At 45.4% G+C, this 25,233-nt stretch overlaps 1 protein-coding gene across 9 annotated transcripts in view; it reads right to left on the reverse strand.

Annotated features, from left to right (window-relative positions):
- LOC146190336 (dopamine receptor 1-like) overlaps positions 1 to 25,233 on the reverse strand; it is a 389,794-nt gene that overhangs the window by 62,016 nt on the left and 302,545 nt on the right. For 4 of the 9 annotated variants that reach the window (XM_084600805.1, XM_084600806.1, XM_084600812.1 and 1 more), the window contains 2 exons: positions 25,097 to 25,125; positions 2,381 to 2,445 (listed from right to left, as the gene is read on the reverse strand). The exons of 2 other annotated variants lie outside the window; for them this stretch is intronic. The gene's annotated coding sequence lies outside the window, so the exon portion shown is untranslated. The remainder of the gene's footprint in view (positions 1 to 2,380; positions 2,446 to 25,096; positions 25,126 to 25,233) is intronic. 3 more of the 9 variants (XM_084600807.1, XM_084600813.1, XM_084600809.1) reach the window with 1 other exon arrangement.

The raw sequence follows: 25,233 nt of genomic DNA on the forward strand, positions 1-25,233 counted from the left end.
AGCTCGGAAGAGAAGCGGGGACGAAGAAGGGGGGGGGGGGGGGGGGGGGAGTGCTGTTTGTAAGGAATGGAAAAGCGCCGACGAAGCGATCAGGTAGAAAGATGCTCACCGCCTTTAACGCTGCGCGCTGCAGGGTATGCAAAGACCTTCCGATTAATTATTACTTATTTTTTTCGCAGCTTTCGTACTGCTAACCAGCAGTTCATTGATCCCTGCTTCATCTCTAGTGACTGTGCGCTGAGCCCAAACAGATATTTCACGTGACATCTAGTGTCTGTGCTTTGAGTATGAACACAGATTTATCGTGACCTCTTAGTTTGACTGCTTTGTTTCTCAACCCTAATTTATCTTCTTTCAGACGTTTCCAGCTCCAGCAAGAATATTGCGCAAAGCCAGGACGAACTAGAAGCAACCCTAACTTCAGGCTTTTACATGCGGAGAAAAAACTCGGAGGAAAGTTGTGAAATTTGAGAGCTTAAGATTACCCTCTGGGCAAGTAGCGCCTTCCAAGCTTGCTGATTTTTTCTAGGGCTTTCTTCAAGCTCAACCTTTTGAAAATACAAGCTCCATCGGAGTTGTAACTTGTTGCTTGGCAACAGCTGACAACCACCTTATTCTACACTGCTTGACATCTAGTGTCCGTCCTTTGAGCGTGAGCACACATTTGTCGTGTTTCACCAGAGGCTGAACTTGTTGCAACGAAGCAAGCCGATGAGGCCAACAAACTCAAAGCAAGCTCGGCATGACTGACAATGTGCTAGTGGGAATCCAATGACAACTAGCTTTCACTGAAGACGTCTCCCGATATCTTCTAACCAGTGAAGCTGTTCTTGAACCCAACCTTAATGGAGAAACAAACAAGCATTGCAGTCACGGCAAGACTAAAACGATGGAAGAGTGACGGTAAACAAAGGGTCTCTCGGAAACCATAAGGTATACCGAGAAAGAAGAACTACTTTCCCCTCCTTTTCTTTTTTGTATCCTTCAATGCACGCTACTGTGAAATGCTATAGCTATAACACCAAGACACAGCACCAAGAAAAAGTGGTACACGTGAGAGTGGGCCCATTTCATTTAAATATTTGTTCCTTGACGTGCGATCAAAAACAGTGAACTTAAGCACGAAACGCAACTGTGCTTGTTCACAAATTCTTTTTTTCCCGCCTTTCTGTACAGAAATACGGAAAAGAACCCTGGACGTTTGCGAACGGAGCTCACACTTTGGTTCGATCGCACGTGCATAGATCCTCGCAAGCAATGAAAGAGGCTCTCTGGCTTGGTAACAAGTAAACAAGCAAACAAACTAATAAACCAAAACAAACAAGGAAGCGCAAGAAAGCGCAAGAAAGTTCGTGAACAAATTGTGGGAGCAAGTCGTGCGGAATTGATCCGAGCTACATTTCGCTCACGCGCACTGGTTTTTGTTCCTTCAGAGTTTATGGAAAATGCTGCCGTGCGTTTCCGACATTCTGTAATGGCGTTCCACTACCGTCATTTCATTTTGTTTCGCACTGCTCTTGCGCCGTGTGATCAAAACGCGCAGACAGAAAGCAGACGGTTTTTACAACACAGATCGCTGGAGCTTGATAGGAAAGAGAATTTCGAAATCTTTTTTTACTTCTGGTTTAATTTTCAGGCTATGGGAGAGTAAAGTGCAATTTGTGAAATGCAGATGCATACGCACACAGCAACAACGCTGAATGAGTTTTCAAATTTCGTTCTGCATCGTGACACACAAAAAGGAAGCATAGTGAGAAACAGAGACGACTCCTCGTTTTTCGTACACTTTGCACTCACAGGCTTGCATTCATACGGAAACAAATAAAAAAAAGAGGACTCGCTCGCTCGCCCACTACAGATGGGTCTTCGAGTCGAACCTCTAGCAGGCAGGTTAAAGTAAACAAACGATTTAATTTGAGACCTCTTTTGAACAACAGCTGAAAGTATCAACAAGGGGAGAGAATATATCATTGTTCCATATCATATCATTGATATGGAACAGAAATGAATGATCAGTAAAATTTAGCATACAGCACTCAAAAGGAAGATTGAAACGAGGTTACAGAGGGAAAAGATGACGAAGAAAGATATGGAAGATATATTGAGCAGCCGGTTGGTCAAACGCCATGTTTGAACGAGGAATGTAGCATTGATTCAATACCCCCCCCCCCCCCCCCCTTTCCTCCTGCTTTTTTTCTTCCTGCGCGTTGTCTTTTACTAACGTTCTTTGCGCGAACAAGATTATGCTAAACACTGTGATTAAGTACTGCCGGATAGTTTCGCCATCTAGAGCGGGCATGTTAATAGATCCAATATGACGGCCGCGTGGGACAGCTTCGGCGGCCAGCCCAGGTGGAAGCGCAGTTGCTTTAAAACTCACCGTAAATACGCGCTTGTTCATCCAGAGTGGCATGCAACCTTGCGTGAGCCAGTCTCGTTTCCTGACTGTGAAAAACACAAGAAAAAAAAACAGGAATAAATCGCTGTCTAAACAGGGGCAGAAATTCGTCACTCACTGTCCATTAGCTAATAAAACGCGATCATTCATCTTTCTCTTTGATAGTAAATTTGAATAGCGGTGTGCTACCGTAGATGTGAAAATAAATGTCTAATGTTGCGCGGCAGTGGAGAGCGAGGCCAACGTGGCTGCCTTTTCCGACGCGATATCTTCACATGGGCACCTTGATGGTTGCAGATCCATAGACAGAACGCATGTAAAGAACGTGCGGCTCCTGTGCTAATTTCTTCCCGCCTGGTTCTATCCGATTCTTGCTTACTATGAGTCACTGATTCCAGCGAAAACGGGAGGATGTGGCAATAACCAAATAAACAAAAAGGGTAATAAATAGTAATAAACTGGCTCTTTGAATGAAGTTACCTGCCGTAGTTACCTGCGGGCAGAGAGGCACCGGACGACCGTGCACGCATGCCGTAATAAGACCTGTCATACCTGGCAGTAAGGAAATTGCAATGTGCTCGTCAGTAAGGCATGTCTACGCTCGACAATGTTTGCTGATTGTTAGCGTTTCATATGTACATCGAAGTGCTACTTTTGGAAATTTCTTCGTTACATGGAGGCTCAGCATCTGCTACATCTGATTAATGCGCTGTTACGATCTCGAATGTGTTTTACACTTACAGATGCCAGGAAACTTCATTTCCCATGTTCTCTGTTAATTGCTGGCGTTCAGAAACACTCAAGCAACGACATTTTATGGTTCTATCCTTTCACTATAAAGAAATTCACATAGCAGCGCTCCTGATTTGCATGTTAGGAAAGAAACCCTGACAAAAACGAGTGAATATTCTGGCGGACTACTTATGCAATTGAGAAGACCAGTATGTACACCCGTTTGTAGACTAGTTCGTAGGCCCCTGCATATATCAGCCTTACGCATGGCACCGATTTCGAGGACGTCTACAACAGCATTCCAAAAATTCCATCAAGTACATCCGCGCACTTCATTGAAGAATACTGCGTCAAGCAAAAAAAAAAAAAAAAAAAAAAAAAAAGACAAGCAAAAAAAAAAAAACGGCAAGCTTATTATAAGACTAGCAAAACACACAAAAAAATATCTGCGGTAAGAAAACATTTGATCAAAATGCATAGCGCTGCCGAATATTTCGTAATTATGAACTAATTTGCATGAGAGCGAAGGCGAAGGATTACAGCGGCGCGTAGCTCGCACGAAGGAAGGTTGACGATAATTTGTTCCTAAAATCAAAAACACCTGCAAGGAGGGTCGTAAATAAGGGCCCGAATACCGCTCCGCCAAAGTGCTGACATTTGCTGACACTGAGGCAGGAAGGATGTGTATGCAGCGTGCACGACACAACCTCGAAGCGAGCCTGGTACGATGCAAGAGACACGCAAAAACCAAAAACGCGGACACCTCGGTTTCCCAAATTAACTGCAACGCGACTGCCGGCGGAAATTTTCCCCCTATGAAGTTTTGCCGGCGCAGGAGCTTCATGTTGCTATGGAAGGATGAGACATGTATAAAAACGAAAGAGGGCCCGTTTTGACAAGCGAACAATTCTCTTGCAGCATGGGATGTAACAAAGTAATACAACGTCCTGTCGGAGGTCAGAAAAATTGCTTTACACTATTAATATTCACTTCATTGCGCAATGGAGCTCCATTGAGCAAATTTACTTGGCATCTGATAGCAAAGCGTTTTGTTACCAGCTGCAAAGCAAATTTAAGCTTTGTAGAATCGGGGTTGTTCAACCTTTACACACTGCTGCGCCTTTTGTTATTTGCCACATTCGGCTTGCAGCTCTGTCCTTGTCGCTATTGCAACCACACCTGCTTTTGCCGAATCAACAGTCTGCAGAATATTCAAATAAATAAAAATTTCTGATAAAACTTGGCGTTTGCGTATTCTAAACCTCCGAATGTATAATATACCATTTTGTGAGAAAGCATTCTTTGGTGAAACAGAGGAGAACTCACAGAAACAATTAGATTTGCTTTATCTGCTCTGCGAAAACAAAATTCAATAAGTGTATTATGTATTCAGCCTTGAACGTCACTGTGTCCCGCTCGTCTTTGAAGTACGCGTTTTACGTTGTCTATGCTCTACTTTATAGAAATATAGACGTTGCGGGGAGAGAGTTTTGATCACAAATGAAACATAGGTGAAACGTACCAGAGCAAAGTCTGTTGAAATATCATTGCTTGATGAGTCCTAAACGTTTGAATTCATTCTTCGGATAGTGTGCTGAGCAATGCCAGTCTAGCTTTGTATATGTTAATGGACGACAAAGTGCGCCGTTGTATCAGAAGTTGAAGGCCAAGCACAATGGAGAGCCTGAGCAGCAGTACTACAGCGGTATTAAAGACTAAACGCAGGTTGGCGTGCCAAAAGAAAGAGTAAATCTACTTGCCGCCAATGGCGGTCATTTTGGAAGCCGTTACCTTCTGGGGCAGTAACCTTCAAACGCACTCAGACGGCTTCGTTTCTGGCTACCTATTGCCAGAGTTACAAATTTAGCCCTTTGTCTTCGTTAGTTAGTCTCAGCACATGTCGCCGAGAACGAAACCGCGGCGCGACCAGCAGCGACTTTACTACTTCTCAAATGAACCCAGGCTATCAGTGTCAGCGCAGAGCTTGTTGGTTGCTTGCGACAGCTCTGTCTCGGTTTTAGGGAGCTTGGAATAACCACATGGCACAAGGTTGTGTTGCCTTTTGTCGCAAGCTATTGAAGCTCCGGTGTCCGTAGAGGTGATGCTTCAAGAGTTCACCTTCGAGGTTCTTTGACCGAGAACCTCTGGGGTCGTTTAATTCGATTAAGGGTGGCCTGTACTCGGCGTCTGCCCTTGTCAGGTGTTAATGGTTTCCTCTCCGCTCCTTCAAGCATTATACATCCCCGGTTGCCATGATGGTTCTGTCCACACTGCTAGCAATACTAATTGATCCTGCTCGCTATGTGCCGGCACTAAAAAAAATCAGTTTTCGACGCAGCTTTCGACGAATTTGTTTCACTAGGTAAGTTTATTCCCGTTCAATTATAAGCGGAAGGGGAAAAGAAGAGGGCAGAAAGTGTAAACGGCAAGGCCTCACGTGGAAGTTGCTTCTGCACAAAGGAACAAAATTCATGTTAAAAATTTGCACACATCAGTAATAAAAGAACCAACAAAACACATATTGAGAGCAACCTATATTTATCAGTTAAGGTGATTAGATAAAGAAATTCTGACCATACCAAAGTCACACTCGATGTGTTATAATTCCCAGTCTCTCCTTAAACAAATGTGGAATGGAATGAGGCGTTGTGTGCACGCAACGTTTCGTCTAGTATTCAGAGCCTATATGTGTACATGCATATGTTTTAGACCATGCTGTTGGTTTATGAATTGCGTATCAAAAGGGTATACCTGTCATAGGAAACAGGGGACGGTGATTCCGCATTTAGCTGTCGCATAGTCGATCGGCACGAGCAGTGTCGCATTGGGCTGAGAAGAGATCGGTGCCAGGTGAACGATCCTTGTCTAGGGAAACTTGGAAGTACGATCCCCAAGGACTGATATTTCAAGGACAATATCCGTGCAACTAATTGCCTTCCAACACCTGTCTTCCTACGTGCCGTGAGATGCGGATGTCAGGCGGCTTGAAAGCAGTCACATTACATATACACAGAGTCTTGTCAGTGTCAGATACTATAGGGCGTGAGGAAAACTACACGTGTGTACCAGGTGGTGACCGCGACCGTATCGCTGCCTAAACGCAAGACATAGAAAATCAACGTGGCGGCCTGTCCTCGAGCAGCGCATTGCAAAGCGCAATGACAGGCACTTCGCTGATTAGACGCGCGTAGCGCAGTTGGAAATTTTTTGCTGCTGATAAGGATAACGTGGTTCGATATTAATAGAGCAAGTGCAACTGGAGACCGAGAGCACCACCTCTGCGATTAAATGGTGATTGGAGGACTCATCAATAATGGTGCTTTAGCACGGCGCAATTAAGCAGTGCCTTTGTTCGAACTTAGCTCGCTTAAACATTTTTCTCTCTCTCTCCCCCCCCCTCCCCCTCCTCCCTCCTCCCTCTAGTGATCAGACGGTGCAACTGTAATACGCGAAACGACGCTGTACTCATTCTCTCTATTAACAGATCGGCATTTCGAGAATTTACGCCACAATTCTGTAGGGAGTAGCAACCGGCTCCATGGCCCGGGAGAAAAAGAAGGTTCAACAAGTCTTAGGCGCTTCTTGATAACTGATGTACGTGTCCGTGCCGTACTAGAGCTTCTATGTCCTTTACGGTAGGCTTCAGCGAGGATTGCGGCGCGATAACGTTTGCCTCCGTAATTAGCGCAAGTGCTGCGGCACAGTTTCACGCATATCTAATGCTAATGAGCTCGACGTGAGTGCGTTAATCGCACTGGTGGCCTGTGCCCGAAAGCACTTCGCACGTGCTGGAGACGGCTACGGAAAGAAGACACAAACCATGTGCGGGATAAAGAGATGTTTGCGCAATAAAGAAGCAAATAAAGGATGAAGGAAGGGGTATATCAATTGCAAGGAGAGGAGGAGAAAGAAACGAAAGGTGCCAGGGGAACAAATAATAAAGCAAAAATTGGAAGCTCATCCGTCGGCCCAGACAACGGAGATTATCGCCAAGACACACCCGTAGACGAAGACGAAAGGTCACGTCAGGCAATGAATGGGAATCTCGGTCGAATGCGTGGTACTTGCGTGTTGTTCATACGGCGGAATAAACAACAAAAATGGACTCGGCGACGAATGAGGCGACGAGATAACGGCCAGTGTGCCATTGTCGTCCCGGTTGTGCTCGGAGGTTCTCTCGCAAATTTTACTGCTTCTGACGTACGGCGTCCACCCTTTCACCGGACTCCCCTTCCCACTGCTTCTTAACGGTGAGCCCCATTTATTCCAAATGCACAGCTCCACTGCCTGAAGCCCTGCTCCAGCTGCCGGCAAAGCATAGAAACTGAAATGGAAAAAGCAAGTGCTAGCAACGGAAGCGCAGGAAATGCACACTAAAAGGATGAAACAAATAAGTACGCCTTACAGCCTAATGCAGGGCGCCATGGGGGCGTGCGTAGGCAAAGCACAGGTGAAGAAAGAAATCTCTGAAAGCCGATAAAATAAATACAAGTAAAAAATACGAAACAAACATACGCGAGACAAGATTCGAAGCGTAGAAAAAGTGCATTGACATAAACACACACACACACACAAATCCGCGGTCGTCTTTTTCTAGCCGCCCCGCGAAAACACACGATTGATTCTACCGGGGCACGCTTGTCGCGTGGCGCAAGACTCACGCACTGTTGAGCGAGTTTGACCACGAAACATCGGCCGCCTCCATTCTCCACTCCCTCCTCCTGTCGTCCCCTGGCTTCCTCCCAAGCTGCCCCTTTTCGTGCGTTTCCAGGGCCACACGCGCTTGTCGTTCGATAAATGAGCCCCCGGGCCCTTAGTGCTTCTAATGCCTTTCCCTGTGGTTTCCACTTCGGGAATCTCGCTAGCTGGCTCTAGGCGCCCTGGCTCGCTGCGCTATAGGAGAAACGGGGGAATGCTTCGCGTGCCTACTACTGGACGGCGACTGCAACGGCAGCGACGTCGCAAAAGGGCTGCTTCTTTTATCACGATCCTATTCTTGATCTTTTTTCTTTTTTTTCACCCGCTTATTCGTCCCATGGGCTGAGGCTAAGAAGGAGATTGTGGTTCCAATAAAGAAAGAAGATTAACACAAGAGGTGGCCTAGGAAAGACCGCCTACGATGTATGAGAACTCCCCAACCCATAGATCTGAAGGTCAGCAAGGTGGACCCCGTGTACGAATCGCCATTCAGCGTCGCTCTTGTCACGTACACTTTAACATTTCAAAGGAGCAAAATGATATTTAGATGCATCGAATGATTCTGGGTAATTTACGTCCTGCGGTGATCTTTAACGTCCACTGATACTGCGCATAGCACCTCAATGCAAGAGCACCAGAAGATGTATCGAAAGAAAAAAACATGCGCTATTTGTCATAAATTTCCCCCATTGGCTGAAGATAAGCGAAATCACCAGACCGGAAGTGACAATGTACTTTTTAATGCGTGTGTTATTGCGTGTACATCACCAACTCTAGACGGCGGCATGGAAGCATCGAACCACCTGATTGCATGAAGAAAGACTTGTAGGGTTCTGCAGGCATAAGCGTGAAAGAATGACTCAAAACCCGATGTAAACGCATCAAACGCTTCTAGAGCTATCGCACTGCAAACACTTATCGCAAATTAAACAACCGTGATACTCGGTTGTTTTTTGTCACGGTAACGATGCGGCCGTCGCAATCCAGGTTCGAGCATGGGACCTTGGGCCCAGTAGAGCAAATCATCGGGCTACCCCGGCGGGTTCTGCGTGTGTCACCTTCACAGGTTTTTAGTCTGAATATGCACTTGAAATAGCGCTGTCAGTAAAAACTGAGTTTCTTTTTCTTTGGTGTCTTCAGTCACCAATAGGTAAATCACTGATCCGTTTCAAAACTTGGATATTCAGACGCAAGATGTAGCCAGCATACTCGTCAATTCTCTCATATGTAAGCTTATTGAATGCGTTCCACACACAGCAACGATAAAGACGTCGAAACGCTGCTAATAGGCGCATTTTTATTAGGCTGCTGTTAAACCATCCACACAGCAGTTCGTGACAGGCGGTCCATTCAACTTCCCATATTTGTCACTGGCGCAGCTGGTTCACATTCTGAATTGCCCTGACATTTCTCACCCCCCTTCTTCCTTTCCGTCGACTTGTTTTTCTGGTCATGGAGCACTGGGTCGAAGCTTACAAGTGTCAGCAAGAGCCACTTCAAAGACAGTGAGCTCCATTTTAATAGCACTGAGGGGAAGCTTATGCCAAATCTGTGGGTCAGTAAACGGGAGCTCTCCACAAATGCTGTATTAACTTGCGCCGACTTATAAATGCTTATACAAATATACTGCAAGGTTACCTTCAGCTTGCCAAGTGTGGATGGTTTATGAGAATCGTGCAAATGATGGTGCACCGAAATATCGGCGCACAGGTCGGTTTTCAAACTCGTAACTGTTGAGAATGCGCTCAGTACAGCTTGGTATCGATTACGCCCCATTGTGTGCAGTACCAGAGCATCGCAACGTTTTTGCAAGCGTTGTAGGTTGCGCTAAGAGGCGGCATAACTGGCACATATACGTATGCAGAGGTAAACGTCTCGAGATTTGCTTCGAGGGTAATGATAGCCTACCATATAGTGTAGTGAAGAGTGGCTACAGATTGATTTCGAACACCAGAGATCTCGTAACATGTACTTGTGTTGCACAGTAAGGGGTCTGTTTGTTTCACACTTGTTTACCATCGATATAGATCCGCCAAGGACAGGATTCGATTGCGCTCTGAAGGCCCACGAGCCATGAATGAACAGTTTATACTGGAAGAAACCGCTACCATGCGAAGAAAGAGTGATTGGTTATCCAGTGTGCTGCCAGTCAACGATTCAAGAGATTCAGGGCAAGAAATATAAAGATACAGCGCGATTACATTATACCACTGCTACCACACGCCATCCTGCAATGTTCATGGTTAAAGCAAAAAGAGGCGTGACTTTATTTATATATCTTTAAAGCAATGGGAGCCGTAAAGCTGTTTACTTTCAATTCCCTTGATGGTTGCGCCTCCGGGCTACCTATAACATTAAAAGGAGAGGGCCCTCCACGCGACACGCTGACGAGATTTGACGAAGCTCACGATTGAGACCATCTGGATTCGAGAGATGTGCAGGCGAAGTGTCTAACTGGGTGATTTGCCGGCAGAGGCACCACGAAGCAAATATAACAGTACAATGATACAAAAAAAAAAAAAAAACGCAAGGGCGAAGAGAAAGAAATTGTCCTCGTATAGATAGCACCGAGCCCGTGCATGACGATGAAAATATGCCCGATGATTTCCAGGGAACAGTACTACAGGAGCAGCCTCCTTGCACATTGCGCAGCTGCCCTCTTAAACATAGTTTGGCTCCATCTGCTCTTCGTCGGCGTCAGTTCCGGAATGTCCGGTCCGTTCTAAAGCGGGAAGAGATTCGAAGCACGGGGAGGCTACCATTGAGAAAGTACAGGTTGATGCGACCAGGACGCAATATATTAGACTACTTAGCGCTGTTTGAAATGACCGACGTGGCTGTAATATATAAGAAGAGGGTTCAGCAGGTTAGGGCACTTTGTGTGATCGTACTCGCATATAGCCGTTAAGCTGATTGCTTTCCGGGCGGCCTGGCCGGGAGAAGGCCATGATGAGTTCCGAGAAGAGAGGAGGGAAATGGCAGAGTTTGCGGCTTACCCGGAGGTGATTGAGGAAGTCGAGACGGAAGCGCATCAAGTTAAGTGACTGACAGGGAACGGAGGACCTCTGTGAGACGCCGAATTTGGCTGTCAAAGTGAGACAGAAGCCGAAAAAGGCAGTTTTACGACCGACGAAGGAGGCGAATTATGAGAGCCCGGTTTGCCGATTTACGTAAATGTGCGAAAGAGCAATAAAAGCAAGGTAAATGTTATCTAGAGATCTACGAATTATCAAGGCCAATAGGATTGGCATTCAAAAAACAAACTCTAAAGCTTAAAAATATAGTCAAACACGCAAATGTATCTGTCCATTTAATTTGCGAACCTTCCTTCGCTGGTACTACGTGTCAGTTTATATCCCAGATACCTGCAGAACAGCACGAGACCTTCTGAAAGCCAATTTCTTTCCTTGCAAAGAGAAAAAGAAAACGAAATAAGAGAAGAGCAAGAAAATGCTATCATGGAAGGCTGGTAAAATCAGTGCCTAAAACGCCCATTTATCTGAAATATGCGGCCTTTTCGGCTTCAGGTGCCTGTTCTACCTACGAAATACTTTAGTACCACCCCAAATTTCATTGTCCAAAGAAAACGAAAAAGAAATGAAACACTTTTAGATGCCGCCATACACTTCATTTTTCGCCTCTTAAGACCTCTCTTTGGTGAGGACGACGAAGTTTAGAGATTGATAGAGAATGATAGTGCAGTGAATAAAGGCCCAATAAAATTTGGTGGTTTTAGAATTTGATTATAATTCGCAGGAAACATTACAGAGGCTGCAGTGTTCACAGAGGGGAGTAGTCACCGGCCTCCTGGGTTTCTTTATCCGCCTTTTTTTGATTCTACAATATCTCAAACCACTTTATTTTTTTAGCTGGGGCTAAAATTACAATTTCGGCTGATTTCAATATCCAGAATAATTTAGAAATAAAATGTGGTTAAAATTTTGAATGCATGCATCTTCGCGCCGCGTCACCTAATGAAGAAGACAGCCACAAGAGTATAAAAACTGGAGTCGTATGACCTTGATCTCCAACATATCTTCGCCCTTCCCAAAGTCCCGGTTTAACCCTGTATGTCATTCATTCATTCATTCATTCATTCATTCATTCATTCATTCATTCATTCATTCATTCATTCATTCATTCATTCATTCATTCATTCACGAAGCGAAGAGGATCTGACATCTCAAAGGCAAAGGTAAATCTGTAGTTTAAGATTTAGAAAAAGAAGAGATCTCACCACATGATGAGAAGAATTAAAGCATGATCACGAGAACATGATCACGCCAGAGCGAACGAAAAAAAAAAACCTCGCCGTACCAGACCATGCAGGTGTACAGGCCGTTGATCCAGCCACTATAGCTGGCCCTGTACCAGCAGGAACGAAAAAGTAACTAAAAAATAAACGACAGGTTCGGACGAAATCCGGCGTCAAGACCCTTCAACCTACATGTCTCGTCCTGAAGACATCGAACAAATATTGCGAGTCGCTTCAATGAACAAAAATTAAAAATACGAAGAGAAGCAGCCATCAAGGGCATCTTCGCAATCGCACCACAACTGCCGCGCCTCGTGACCGGCAACCGTGAAGCGCGCGGTGCGATTGTTCTCAAAAACTCGCTACGTCAGCCTGTCAGGACCCCCGGTGAAGGTCGCGGGAGCGCTGACGGCCGAGGCCCCATCGAGGGATGACTCCTTTTGTCCAGCGATCAAAGCCTTTACGCCTCTCTCTTCCTCCTCCTCCGTGCCTTGCTCTCTTGTTTGATCACTCTCCCCCCTTCTTCTATTCTCGGTGCCACACCGAGGCATCGGCAAGGCATCCGACGGAAATCCCCACGGAATGGGGTGTCTCGACGTTCGTAGGGTGAAATGTTTGGCTTGGTCGCTTGCCGGCCGTGTATGTGACGCAATTGTAGCGAGCGCCATGTGCGAGCATGTGTAAGTTATAAACGTCGCTGCGGGGTGAGACGAATCGGTGCGCCTGCATTGTAGAAAGGCTTGGCTTGACGTATAAGCGTCGTCGTCCAGACAGGTGGACCGGCGCCCACGCGCGCTCGCGTCAAGAGCGGTTGTTTCGCAAAAGAACGCAGGGCCACCTTGCGAAAGCGTGGCGCGTAGACGCCAGACGCACCGTTCTTGAGAGATGAGCGACGTAAGGTAGTGTAGTAGTAGGAGGGGAGTTCAGGCGCTTCTGTCTTGTACAAAGGAAACGACAGGCATCACAGCATTACTCTTGCACGTGGTGACCCTTGTCCTGGTGGTGGCATCCTTTCGATAGATGTCTCTGCGTTGTTTCGAGGTAGAATAGGTCATATCACGGAATGTGTTGGAGGAAGATGCGTCTTTGTCTCCTCCGATAAAGCGGCTGTAGTAGGTAGTGGGTGAGAAGTAGCGGCTGAGTGAGTGGCTTCCGACTGTTGTCTGCTTCTCATGCACTTAATTATTCAAATTACACTTCATTGCACCCATGAGATAGCTTTCTAGAGAATAGCGTCCCGCTACATTAGTGTCCCCTGCGATTACCTAATAACCACGAGAACCGTCAACTAGTAGCTTCTGCTTCTATTAAAGAATCCATCCGTGTACCACACGGTGTAACAGGTAACCTTTCGTAAATACATCGGAATTGATCCTTTGGCTTTCCTTGTAAACAAATATTCGCCATTTTGTTTGTATTTAGCAAACTTTAGCGCTCACGGATGATGGCAGGGTACCTCCGTACTGCACCTTTTTTAAGAAGGTGACAATAATTGTTCAGTCACCAGGAGCACGTAGACCTCTAGCATGCAAATTTGTAGCTTCTGACTGACTGCCTGAATCAATAATTTTATGCCCTGAAGAATTTCAGTGGCCGACCTCTTCTCTCGGGCAGCAGAAAAGGAGACCTTTCCTGTTATGTAGCAACGCTTAAAAATCAGTCTGCGACTCAAAAATTTGTTGGAATCTCTCTTAAGTGCGGTAAAGCCAAAGCCTTTCCTGCGACTCTTCGAGCTCAATTGCCGCTTTTTTCACCAATTTGATTCCCTTTTCTCCTTTTCTTCCCTTTTTCCTCCCATCTCTCTTTTTTCTTTTTTATTCTTTCCACTTTGCTCTCTTTTGGCTGTCTTTCTTTTTTACTGTTTTTCCTCTTTTACTACTTTTTTCCTCGTTTACTTTGACCGACTGTTTTCGATGTTTCAATGCGATGACGAGGCCTGACATTAAAGCTTTACAACGTTTTTTCTTTGTTTTTTTTTTTTTTTTTTTTTGCATTTTGCACATTTTGCACAATTTCGACGTCCGTGGCTATTTACACGTCTGCCTACCATGTTGATGTCTTTGGCTATTTTAATTTTAACGTCGAATAGTTTTTTTTTGGCTCTAATTGATTAATTACTCCACATGAACGAAAATTTGCGCACAGAGACATGTTTTTACCTCCTACCTCATACAACCATTCTTTTACTCATCGATCAATTCGTTTCTTGACAGTGACGGTGTGATACCTTCTGCGGACGCATCCTGCCCAGACTCACGAGCCTACAAAGGTTTCTGCCTTAAAGGGGTGCAGTGGCCGTCTTCATAACAGGCGGAGCTAAACATTAAGAAAGCGTAGGTGCAGAGGTGGCAGAGCGCCTTATGTCGCCCGTCTGAACACACAGTTGCCAACCTGGCTGACATTTTGGTGGTTCGCGACGCGCAAGTTACTTTATGCTACTTATTTGCAGGAGCCTGTTTGTTCTTAACGCACAGTGAAAAGACATGTATTAGCGTGTGAGTCCACACAACATCCCCACCACCCCCCTTAAATAGGCTACGCAGGCTGCGCTTGGGCTTGCGTATCTCATGGAACAAAGGAGGCAGAACAAGGCAGGAGGGGCTAAGGGAAATAGGGAAGAATACACTGCGCGTAGCAGGAACACCACAATGCCGCAGCGCCCACGGGCTGACAACGTGTAATTTAGGGGTGCCAGTGTTTAGTTTTCCACCACTCATTATCATCCATATATAATAAGCTCCCAGCAAACTCGCGACCCGCAAGGAGACACTGTTTCTTGTTCCCGCTCGCGCCTTAGAGCGACTCTATGGAGACTTTAGGGGAGAAGTTCTCTATGGTGTTCGCTCGTACGCATATATGAGCGTGTGATAGAAAATTACCATCCGTGAAGAAGCAATACTAAGGGGTAAAAAAAAAAAAACGAAGAGCGGACACAAAATAACTTAAGGCATAATGCAGAGAGCGAGGCTAGCCCCATTTTTCCCGAGGGAAAAAAATAAAAAGAGAACAACAAAGCTTTTAGATGCTGGTGCAAAGAACAAAGAATGCCAGAGTACTACGATGGAGAACAAAGAACACCAAAGTAACAAAGGTCATTCTCAGAACACGGACAAATTGCCCACCTCGGGGCGAGTCACGTTCGCGGAGCCACAGAAGACGACGCGCAGGCGGACGGGTGTATGCATTCGAACCACCTATGGTGCTGTATAGGCGTTGTCGTTAGCGCCGCCTTTGTCGCATGCACCCGTGTCGTTCACTGCTTGCCCAGAGGGCAGATGTGGTGCCATTATTAATTTACGACACGGCCTTTTCTATCTACGGTTTCGTTTCTTTTACTCTTTCACTTATCATCGCTCTAGGTCGGTCCACGTTAAAGGTAAGAAGATGTGGGGAAGAAGCGGGCTACGCGCGCGGTTTCCTAAGCGATGACGGCGAAGGGAGTGCGTGATCCATTTGCATACAAGTCCGACAGGCGCGCGTAGCAATCCGGACGCGGGCAGCGCTATCAAGGTACCCAGTTCAGGCGCGGTGCGATTTATCATGTCGGAGGCTGCGGATCAGAAAAAACGGAGAACGCTTCGGAGATGAATCTTGCCACTGACTGGTAATTCGAGAAAGGAAATAAACTGGCAGTTATAGATCGACACATTATTATGCGCAAACTGTTCAAGAGGTGACGATGACGACGTAGTTTACGCATTCGCGATTTCTAGAACGCTTTTTTGTTGCAGAGAAAGTAAATTGCTTCTATCACCTAACATAAAGGAGCTTTAAGGCTGCCGGTGTGTGTAGCGCTTTAACTTATATATAGCGGAACTATATCAACAGTGACGTCAAGAACGCGTTAACGAGCTCTATTGTTATTAAAGGAAAACTAACCGCGATATATTTTATTACAACTCTTGTAATCCGTGATAAAACCTTTACGCACTCATTTTGTATGCATAGGGTAATTTTGCTGTTGCGCAGAGGCCGTCAGCCAATTCTGTCCGCTCAGTTTGAGTATGCGTTGATGACTAAATTTGATTCTGACAAACCTCCTTTCTTTACTATTGATGATTTATCTCACTGCGTATGCGATGACACTGAACTGTTGGCATTGAACGTGGCCAGTACGTCTTTAACACCAATTGCACCGTCCGCATCACGCCAAAACAAATTATTTGTAAAAAAAAAAGAAATATTTATAGCAATCTGAGCATTTTTAATATTCCTCTACCCATCATTTTTGTTTTTCAATCTCTTTCCGTTCGGAAGTATCCGTTTTTATACTTTAAACGGCCACATCCATTGCTTATTGGCTGTCGCAAGCAATGACAAGAGATAATGAAGCAAGGAAAAAATAGGAAAGAAACGACACGAAACAGTCCTCCTAACTCACGGCCAAAGGTGGATGATGATCTCAGAGTTAGGACAGAAATGCGAAGGAATTTCAGGTTTGCTCTCAACTGATAATTTATGCGTTTTGCGAGCAATCGCTTCTGCCATGACACCCCTTCTTCTTGACGTAAGCAATATTGATGTGTGCAGTAGGGAAAGTGTTCGAAGTATTATGGCTAACTGATATGCCTTCTCCTTTTTTCTCTAACTATTTAGGAACGTGTACAAACCGCCAGCGCCACTTCCCCGCTGCCCCGTACGAGAAAAGCAATCGTGTAAGCAGTCAACAACGAGCATTGCGATTCGATCCTTGCACACGTGTTCCACGCGCTCACATCAAATGCTGAATGCCGCACTCGACTTGAGAAATAAATTCTCGCCGCGGGCAGGAAACACGGAGGTGCCTCAAATAACATTTTTTGAAAAACAAAAATAAGAAAAAAAAAGGACACTATGAGAAAGAGAGAAAGATCCGGGAAAAGAGAGCGTAGCAGGACGCGAGTGATAAAACCGTGAGATACGCTACTCCTCGGGGTGCGAGTCGTTCTTCTTAATTTTCCCGAAAGTCCGCTGTGCCTGAGGACACGACAGCGTGAGGGGTCGCTAACACGGCGCACGCTCGTTTGTTTGAAAGTTTCACCCTGTGTGTTAATTCTCCCCGACGGGAAAAAATGGCGCTGTGCGATGGTCCGAGGATACTGTCGGTTCCCATTCTGACCCATGGCTTGTAAGGAAGAAAGCGCTTTAACACTCTAACGGGCAGTAGATGAAGGCGGGGCAGATATGAAAGCCCGGTCCTTGTAGTTTTCAAGAAAGAAAGAAAGAAAGAAAGAAAGGAAGAAAGAAAGAAAGAAAGAAAGAAAGAAAGAAAGAAAGAAAGAAAGAAAGAAAGAAAGAAAGAAAGAAAGAAAGAAAGGAAGAAAGAACGAAAGAAAGAAAGAAAGAAAGAAAGAACACGGCTCTGCAGGTTGCTGTTCTGTATATTGGAGAGAACAATGACGATAGACGGGCGCGGCGTAAAAACAGGAAGTCTCTCGCGTGCGACGGTGGTTGAAGAACAGAAAGAGAAATGAAAGTATATCAGAAGTCTTCGAAGGACTGCGGCTTCCGAACGAATTCGTCAGCCCCACCCATACCGTCACCTTTTGGGGAAGGGCTGAAGAAAGGAAGAGCGGAGGAATCTGGAAGGTCTGTTTTGTTTCCTTATTTTCTCAATGGTCAAAAACAACTGTGTGTTCGATCAACATGACGCCCAAAAGAAGATTGAAGAGCGACCTCAATGCGGAATGGCGGAAGTGAGGCGGAACAAGGTGGCAGCAGACGCAAGTGAAATGCGAACGATGGATTTGGAACAGAACCGCAGATAAGTGAAAGTCTGTGGAAGAACACTGAGAAAGGAAATGTGAACAGAAAACCGCTCTGAGGGAAGCAATGCACAATGCTTCCCGCAGTAAAGAGCCGGAAAAGGAATGTAATGAGCGCAACAATACATCGCGCGCTGAGAACGCAACAAAGCTCAGCTATATGTAGCCTGCGTTTCGCAAATCGCTTCTCTTCCTTCCCATTTGAAAAGGATGAGACCCAATCTGTCTTCAGAAAGCCTCGTCCATTGAGTATCTACACTTTAATATTCTCGTGGCTTCATACGGCACTGGAGATCTGTATAATTCCAAGCCTGGTTTGGAGCGAGCTTAGACTGTGGGGAAGTAGATTAACGAAGATAAATGAGCCTAAGGTGGTCCTATGGAGTTAAATGGAGTTAAACCGGGTTAAATGGAGAAATATGGGAGAGGCCTTCGCCCTGCAGTGGGTATAATCAGGCTGATGATGATGATGATGATGATGATGATGATGATGATGATGATGATGATGAAGGTGGTCCTATGTGTACAAACGACGGAGAAAACGGAGAGATTTCGCAGCGGCGAGGAAATAATAATGCGGGAAGTTCTTGTGACGTGGGAACGCCCGAAACTCCAGAATATAGTACCTCAACAGAAAGCGAGACCAGCCGCTGTGTTCCTGCAACGTTCTTCTGTAGACAGTTCTGTCCAGAGTTTACCTAAACATTTAGAAAATTGAGTATCTTTGTGGATCAGCCAAGTGACATCAGCTGAGGTTACTTTGCGAGCTTAACCACCTATCACGCTGAGGTGTGAAAACTGGGTTTTTATAGTTCGTATCTTATCAGAAACTGCTGGATATAACTTCATTATAATTACGCGTTTCTTCAAAATTTATGCATATGATTGTAGTCGGCAGACTTTTTATTTGCAAGAGGACACTTGCTCCTACGAAAAACAAAAACAGAAACAAAAACGAAGTGTCAGGATGTGTGGAATAATTCTTCCCGACTGCTGCATACAGATTTTCTCCCTAAATCAAGTCGTATTTAACAACCTAGCGTGGGTGAAATCTTTGACGTTGCCTTCTTTCGCAGGCACGTCATGTAGTGTTTAGCCTCTCTTCCAAACCCTGTACCACAGCGTTATACGAGGGAAGAAGAGCTATAAAATAAAGAAGAAAAAGTCTAACGTGGTTTACGCGGCACAGTCTGTGGACGGAGTTTCTCGCCCGCGGGGGCCTCGTGTAATAGGGGCGATTGTCGGCGCACGCGGCGCATAATTCAGACGGGAAGCTCTGCGCTTCGCGAAAAAGGGGAAAATGGGGATCTAAAAAAGAAAGAAAAAAAGACTGCCCGAACAGCCACAGAGAAAAGTGACGGGAAAGAAGAGGAAGCTGTTAGGTTTGGAGGCGCCCGTAATAAAAATAAAAAAGCAAGGAAGGCAGAGGAAGAAAACTAAGAACGAAAAAAAAAAAAAATGGGGAAAGCATGAGTCAACTCAGTCACAGACGCGAGGGGGAAAAATGAACCCACTGGTCCTGACGGCCAACATAGTTTACGGAAACGACGGGTGCGGCGTCGCCATGGTATACTCATATTGCAAATGAAAATCTCTGCGGTTCATGCACGAAATGAAAAAAAAAAAAAAATCAAGAGCACGGAACAAATAACGAAAAGCAAAAAAAAAAAAAAAGAAAAATCGGAAACCACAGCCGTACAGAGCAACAAGAGCAAGATCTGTTGTAATCTACTTTAGTGCTACGGCGTCGTTTGTTCCGTCGCACGAGACGCGATTACGCACGTAGACTTCTCCTCTTTTCGCCCTATCTTGTCTGCATTCTCTCTTCTTGTTTTATTTCATCAGAGAGCGATACCTTTTTGCGGTTATTCACGTACTACCTTAAGATCGCATGACTACTTTGGATCACTTCCGGAGCGTCATGTAGAGCAATCAGAGTTCAGGAAGAAGGCGGCTAGTGCGAAACAAATCTTCCCAGAGAAACGGATGAAAAAAGGGGGACAAGGGAAGGAGGGGCTTGAAGCACAAGAAACTTTGGATCTGGCGCTGCTCAGCTAGAATTCAGAAGTATAACCGCGTCAGAGTTTGTTGCCGGGCAGATTAAAGATCCCGAATAAAGCAGAGAGAGCCCCAAGCGAAGCTCGCTGCCGAAGTCAAATTGAAAAGCCCGCGGGTGGATTGCTGTTGCCGTAGTCAGCACCTCTTCAAGGAGGTTCTTACGGAGAAGCAGCGAGCGAACTTTTTTTTTTTTTTTCAATACGAGATTAAGGTAATGCGAAATTTTCATACTCAGTACTGCACTGGTAAAAGAAGCCATGGAAAGCGTTCTTCATTTTCTTGTGATTGACGCTGGAACGTTCCTACGTTTGCCTGACTCTCCAAATTCATCACGAGTACTTTCCGGGATGAGTTTTATTTTCATTGATCATTATCAAGGAAGTTTTCGGTCGGCGTCAGTGAAGGAATTAGGAAAACGGAATTCATCGCGGGAGAACAGTTCGTTTATGTTTTCGTCCTTCGAAGATTGAGCTGCCGGATATCAGTCAGACCTTTCGCCTGTTGTTGCTCTAGCGCAGTTCACTCTAGTCAAAACTAAACAAAGTTCGCGTCGAAAACATTTCTGGATAAGGTTCGCATGACGTCAGGGATTCCTTCTAGGAAATGAAAAACAAAAGCCGCGCCGAAGAAAAGCTCAACCTTTTTGTCCGAACGTTTTTTTGAAAACCAAACAACCAAGTATTGCTGGCTCAATAATTGTGAGGATAGGAATTAGCGCTTTGCTGCACATTCCCTGCTTGCAATACAATTCAAATTACCTAGCTTTGGACTCGCTAAAGGTGTGACAGCAAAAAATGGGCGCCAAAAGCAGAAAAATAAAAAAAGTACAAGAAGCCAGTTCATGTTCCGCGACTGAAATCTCATCAGCATAATTTTCATCCGCACACAAAACGTCAGATGAGAAGATTTAAAACGCCGTGCTTTGCAAGTGCGTCCTCCGTATGTAAAAAAGCAATCTGGGTCCAAAAAGTTTTTCGTTTTTAAAGAATCCATGCAGGAGCCAACCGGTCGATGCGCGCCCCTGAAGAGGCGCCTGGCAGTAGTCAGGTCTCGAAAAGTGTTTATAAGGGTGGTTTGGCAAGCATACAGATATATACGTACAGGTTATTATAAGATTCGTTTGAACGTCAGGCAGACCTAACTATGTTAGGCATGATTCTGTCGAGCCCCGCACATGTCTATGCAGGACCAGCTTGAGCTAGCTGTGCATGTTAGGGCGAATAAGATTAACAGCTCCTAGTAATACGGCCCATTGCAAGCGCAATTTTTGGGTAATGAACGTAGGTCGCCTTCGTCAAACCTAATAACAGAATGCATAGTTTCAGAGACACACGTTTGATCTATACTTAACCAGAATGAAATGCAACGAACGACGTGAAACGAAAAATAAATAAATGCGAAGCTAGGCACGATTACGAAGATCAGAGTTCTTGGAACAAGTCGGCGATATTGTTTTATATTCACAACCGCTCTCGCCACTCATACGCTCATATTCATTTTCCTTAAGGACGTGGCAACGAGGAATCTGCACAGCGATGGAGTACGCTGCTTTTGAAATTGGGAATATGTGACGTAACCAGTCGTTTTAACGATTTAAGTCAACAATATTAGAATAAAATAAAGCCCCTACAACACACGCTTTAAGAAGGGGTTACATCTAAACGCGAAAAGACAAACATAAAAACAAAAGTAACAATATCCTATGGCGTTTATAGTGTACGTGATGAGCTTGCATGAGTGCGTTATCGAAGCGCAGGGTGGTGCAACTGTAAGAGACCAAGAAGGTAACTTATGAGTTCATACATATGCGCAGTCCACGCCTCTCGAGTCTATCTGACCTCTTCCGGCATACGCAACGAAGACAGATGAAAAATTATCCGCCCGAGGCCAGTCAATATAAAACTTAGCTTTCGATGACTCATTATGCGGACGCAGTAGCTGCTTCTTTGCATTCTTATTTCTATCTCTGTTTCTTTAAATATCTGCAGTCTTTGCCAACCTCAGCCATATGAGTCCAGGCTATTACGCCACTCAGTCTGTCCACGTTCGATTTATCCAGCGATCATGTAAAACTGAAATGTCCCACATTTATGAAGCCCGTTCATTGAGGAAAATTATTAACTCCCAATTTGGGCACAGCGCCTTCAAGGTGTGCTTCACAGCTTGCTGTTTAAAACGGCATGTCCACTCAGTCTTAATAGCTTAGCTCTGTGTCATGGGCAGTTATGATTAAGTTGCTTTCCTTCAGTGTGTATCCAGGTTAAACGTCTGCATAACCAATAATTCTACAGTACCTCACTGACTGCCCCACGGAGCACCACAATTACAACAGACAGCAGCTGAATCTGGCCAGGTGAACTGAGACGAGATAGCATAGGTAAACCGTCGGCAAATTAACCTGTGTACTTGGGACACTGCGCTGTACGTGTGACCTTGATGCAAAAATGATGGCGTTCAATGTGTTCCATAGTTAGGTTTTACCACCTGTATTTTTACCAACTTCACCAAAATTAATTACACATGTACCGGTAGGAGCCCCAGTGGTACAGCGGCTGCTATACGACGCTTGTCCGCGAAAAGACGTCTTAATTAGGCTGCATAGACATCATCTAAGGGATTGGTTAAGTGGTTTTGAAAAGGTGTTGCGCAGCGCGAGTTTTATCTTCTGGAAAAACTGTAAATGTTAACCAAACTCTGGCAGTTCTGGAGTTTATTGGCGCTTCTGCAACCCGCTCACTGTTTTCACTGATGCGCTTCCCAACTTTGCCGTTAGAACTCACGTGTGCTGAGCTAGACAAGTGCTACCTTGTTCGACATAAGTCAGCCAGGTGATCGAAGCATTACTTTTTGTACCGATTGTGACGCACTAGGTGGCGTCACTGCGATGAGAATATACGTATGGCGAGAAGAACGTTGTGCCTATCGGCTAGTCAATCATTCCTCAAATAGCCTCCTCCTGTCATTCATCACGGTGACATCTGTGACGTCATTTCACCGCAGGAAGCCATGCTAATACAGCTCGCTTTTAGAGAGCGCAGTTCAGGCGGGGGTCTTGCGCAGCAGGCGCATGCCCATGACTGCACGCCACACCGGGTGCGCGGAACGCGCGGGGCCGCAGAAACAGTAGGGCTAGGTTTCAAAGAACTCTGTGCGGTCGTCATTCGTTAGATTGTGCGGTCTTTTTCAGCAGAGCGTATCGGTAGACGCCCCCTGAATAAATAGTAAGCGGTTCACAGTTCACTGGAGGCTGTTCAGAGCATAAGCAAAAAAACCGGGGGGGGGGGGGGGGGGGGGGGGGGGGGGGGAGAGAGAGAGAGAGAGAGAGAGAGGAAACGGCAAGCAGAAAAATTGCGTAGTACCGATTCACCTGAGATGACGAGGCTGCGAATGTGGGTGAACGCCCTGTCTGCAAACATTCGCATGTTTGGTTTGTACCATCTCTTTAGAGCTGTGAAAGCACCGAGATACTCCAGGAATTGCACTACTGGAGCGGAGAAATCCAAATGGGACCTTTCGTGAACAGATGAGCCCCAGTCATCTTTTGCCCTTTTGCTCCACAGGGAAGTGTGGTTGCACACGTTTTCTTCTTTTGTTTTCGTCTTTGTCAGAGCTAAAAGTCTGAAGGCTCCCGTACGTCGTGTGGCGCAGGTTCACGGGGCGGCTTAATGAACGCGTTTACGAAAGCTGAGCACGGGCAGAGTCATCATATTTCCGGTCACGGTGCTGTTGAGTTCTACTTCTCAAGAGTGCAAAGAAATTCGACTTGAACTGAGACTGCACACGCAAGTAGAAGTCGAATATCCACCACTGTAGCTGATTTGGTAAGAACACCAGACCCGAAATTCCGAATTATTGGGCTCCGATCCCAACAGTGGCATGGTTGTTTAACGAGAAGCGTATACAGCTCGTTCGGTCAAAAACCTGTCGCTTGCGCTGTGAGCCAAATTCTGAAAAATGGTCCAGGAGAAAATACGCGCCTGGTTTCGTACCAAAATTATGAAGCAACCATCTTTTATTTTGTGCAGCGCTCAGGAGGTGTCTTAACTGTTTCGTTTTTCATTCAGCATCCATCTTATAGTCAAGTTGGAGGCTAGTTTTCAAAAGGGTTTGGAATCGATCACGTATGAACCTATGATCAGTGGAGGTGCCCACTGAGAAGTAAGACAGATACTGCACCTTCATTTGTCCAAACACCAACATAAAAAAATATGAAAAAATTCGCCTAATAAAAGGCGGCGTTAAAGGCGCTTTGCATCTGCTCTTAAGGCGATGCTAGAGCATTCCATAGTTTTTTTTTTCTATTTTGTATTTAATTAGCTTTCGCCAAATGATTATGCTCACATTAACATCAGAAAGTAGGAATGAAAAAATGCACCCCCCCCCCCCCCCTCATACACACACGCCCTTCGTTTATAATTCTTATTTCAGCGAGTATGCTACATTTACAGAATTGGAGCTTGTTCAAATGGTAGCGCGAGTTATAAGGCCTACAGGTGTTATTCTGATAGGTAGCGGCACACCGAAACACAGCGAAAGCGCGCGATGTGTGACGCATATCGCTTTCATCCAGATATTCGTCACTGTGCCGGCATCCGCTGAAACCCAGACTTGCGCGAGGCTGTTCGTTGTTAGTTTCACTTCTACCGCGGCCTAATTATTTCACTCGCTATCCGGCCTCAGAGTGCCGGACGGAGCGATTTACGCCGGAAGCCGATACCGCCGCTGTGTAACGGAGTGAAGGCGCCCATAAGGGTGACATCAGCGCGCCTCGTAATTCGAATTACAATTGTTTATGAAACTCTTTTTTTTTTTTTTCGTCGGCTATACACCTCCCCAGGATGAGCTCCTAATCTTCATGTACAACGTACCCCCAATAACGAAATTAGAATGTAAATAACCGCAATTAAATAATTATCAATCTACTTGAACCATTATGCCTTTTACTTTGGGCCCGCCGTAGTCTCGCGTAAAGCCTCAGGGCTCAAAAATATATCGGACATAAGTTCCTTTTTTTAAAAGTTTGAACATTCGAAAAGCAATATGAGCGCGGTGATGCCGCTCCTCCCTGAGCGATTTGTATGGATGGCCATTCAATGTCTTACGAACCTCCAGGGATGACGCTACGAAGCGCAGTCATTGCTATAGTTCGGTAGTACAGACATTGCAGTAGACGATAAATATAATAATAAAAGAAACAAGTGAGTTTCATACCATTCCGTGTTAAGCAGTGTTGCAAGGATCTGAAAAAAAAAAAAAAGAAAAGCATGTGTGAGACTGCGCTATAAAGAATTTACACAAATGAAACACACAGCACGATCTGAACTACAAATGTAAACATTATTGGCAGC

Source organism: Amblyomma maculatum, chromosome 4 (genome assembly GCF_055883805.1).
Source record: "Amblyomma maculatum isolate TAMU_Amacu chromosome 4, ASM5588380v1, whole genome shotgun sequence".
Taxonomy (NCBI): domain Eukaryota; kingdom Metazoa; phylum Arthropoda; class Arachnida; order Ixodida; family Ixodidae; genus Amblyomma; species Amblyomma maculatum.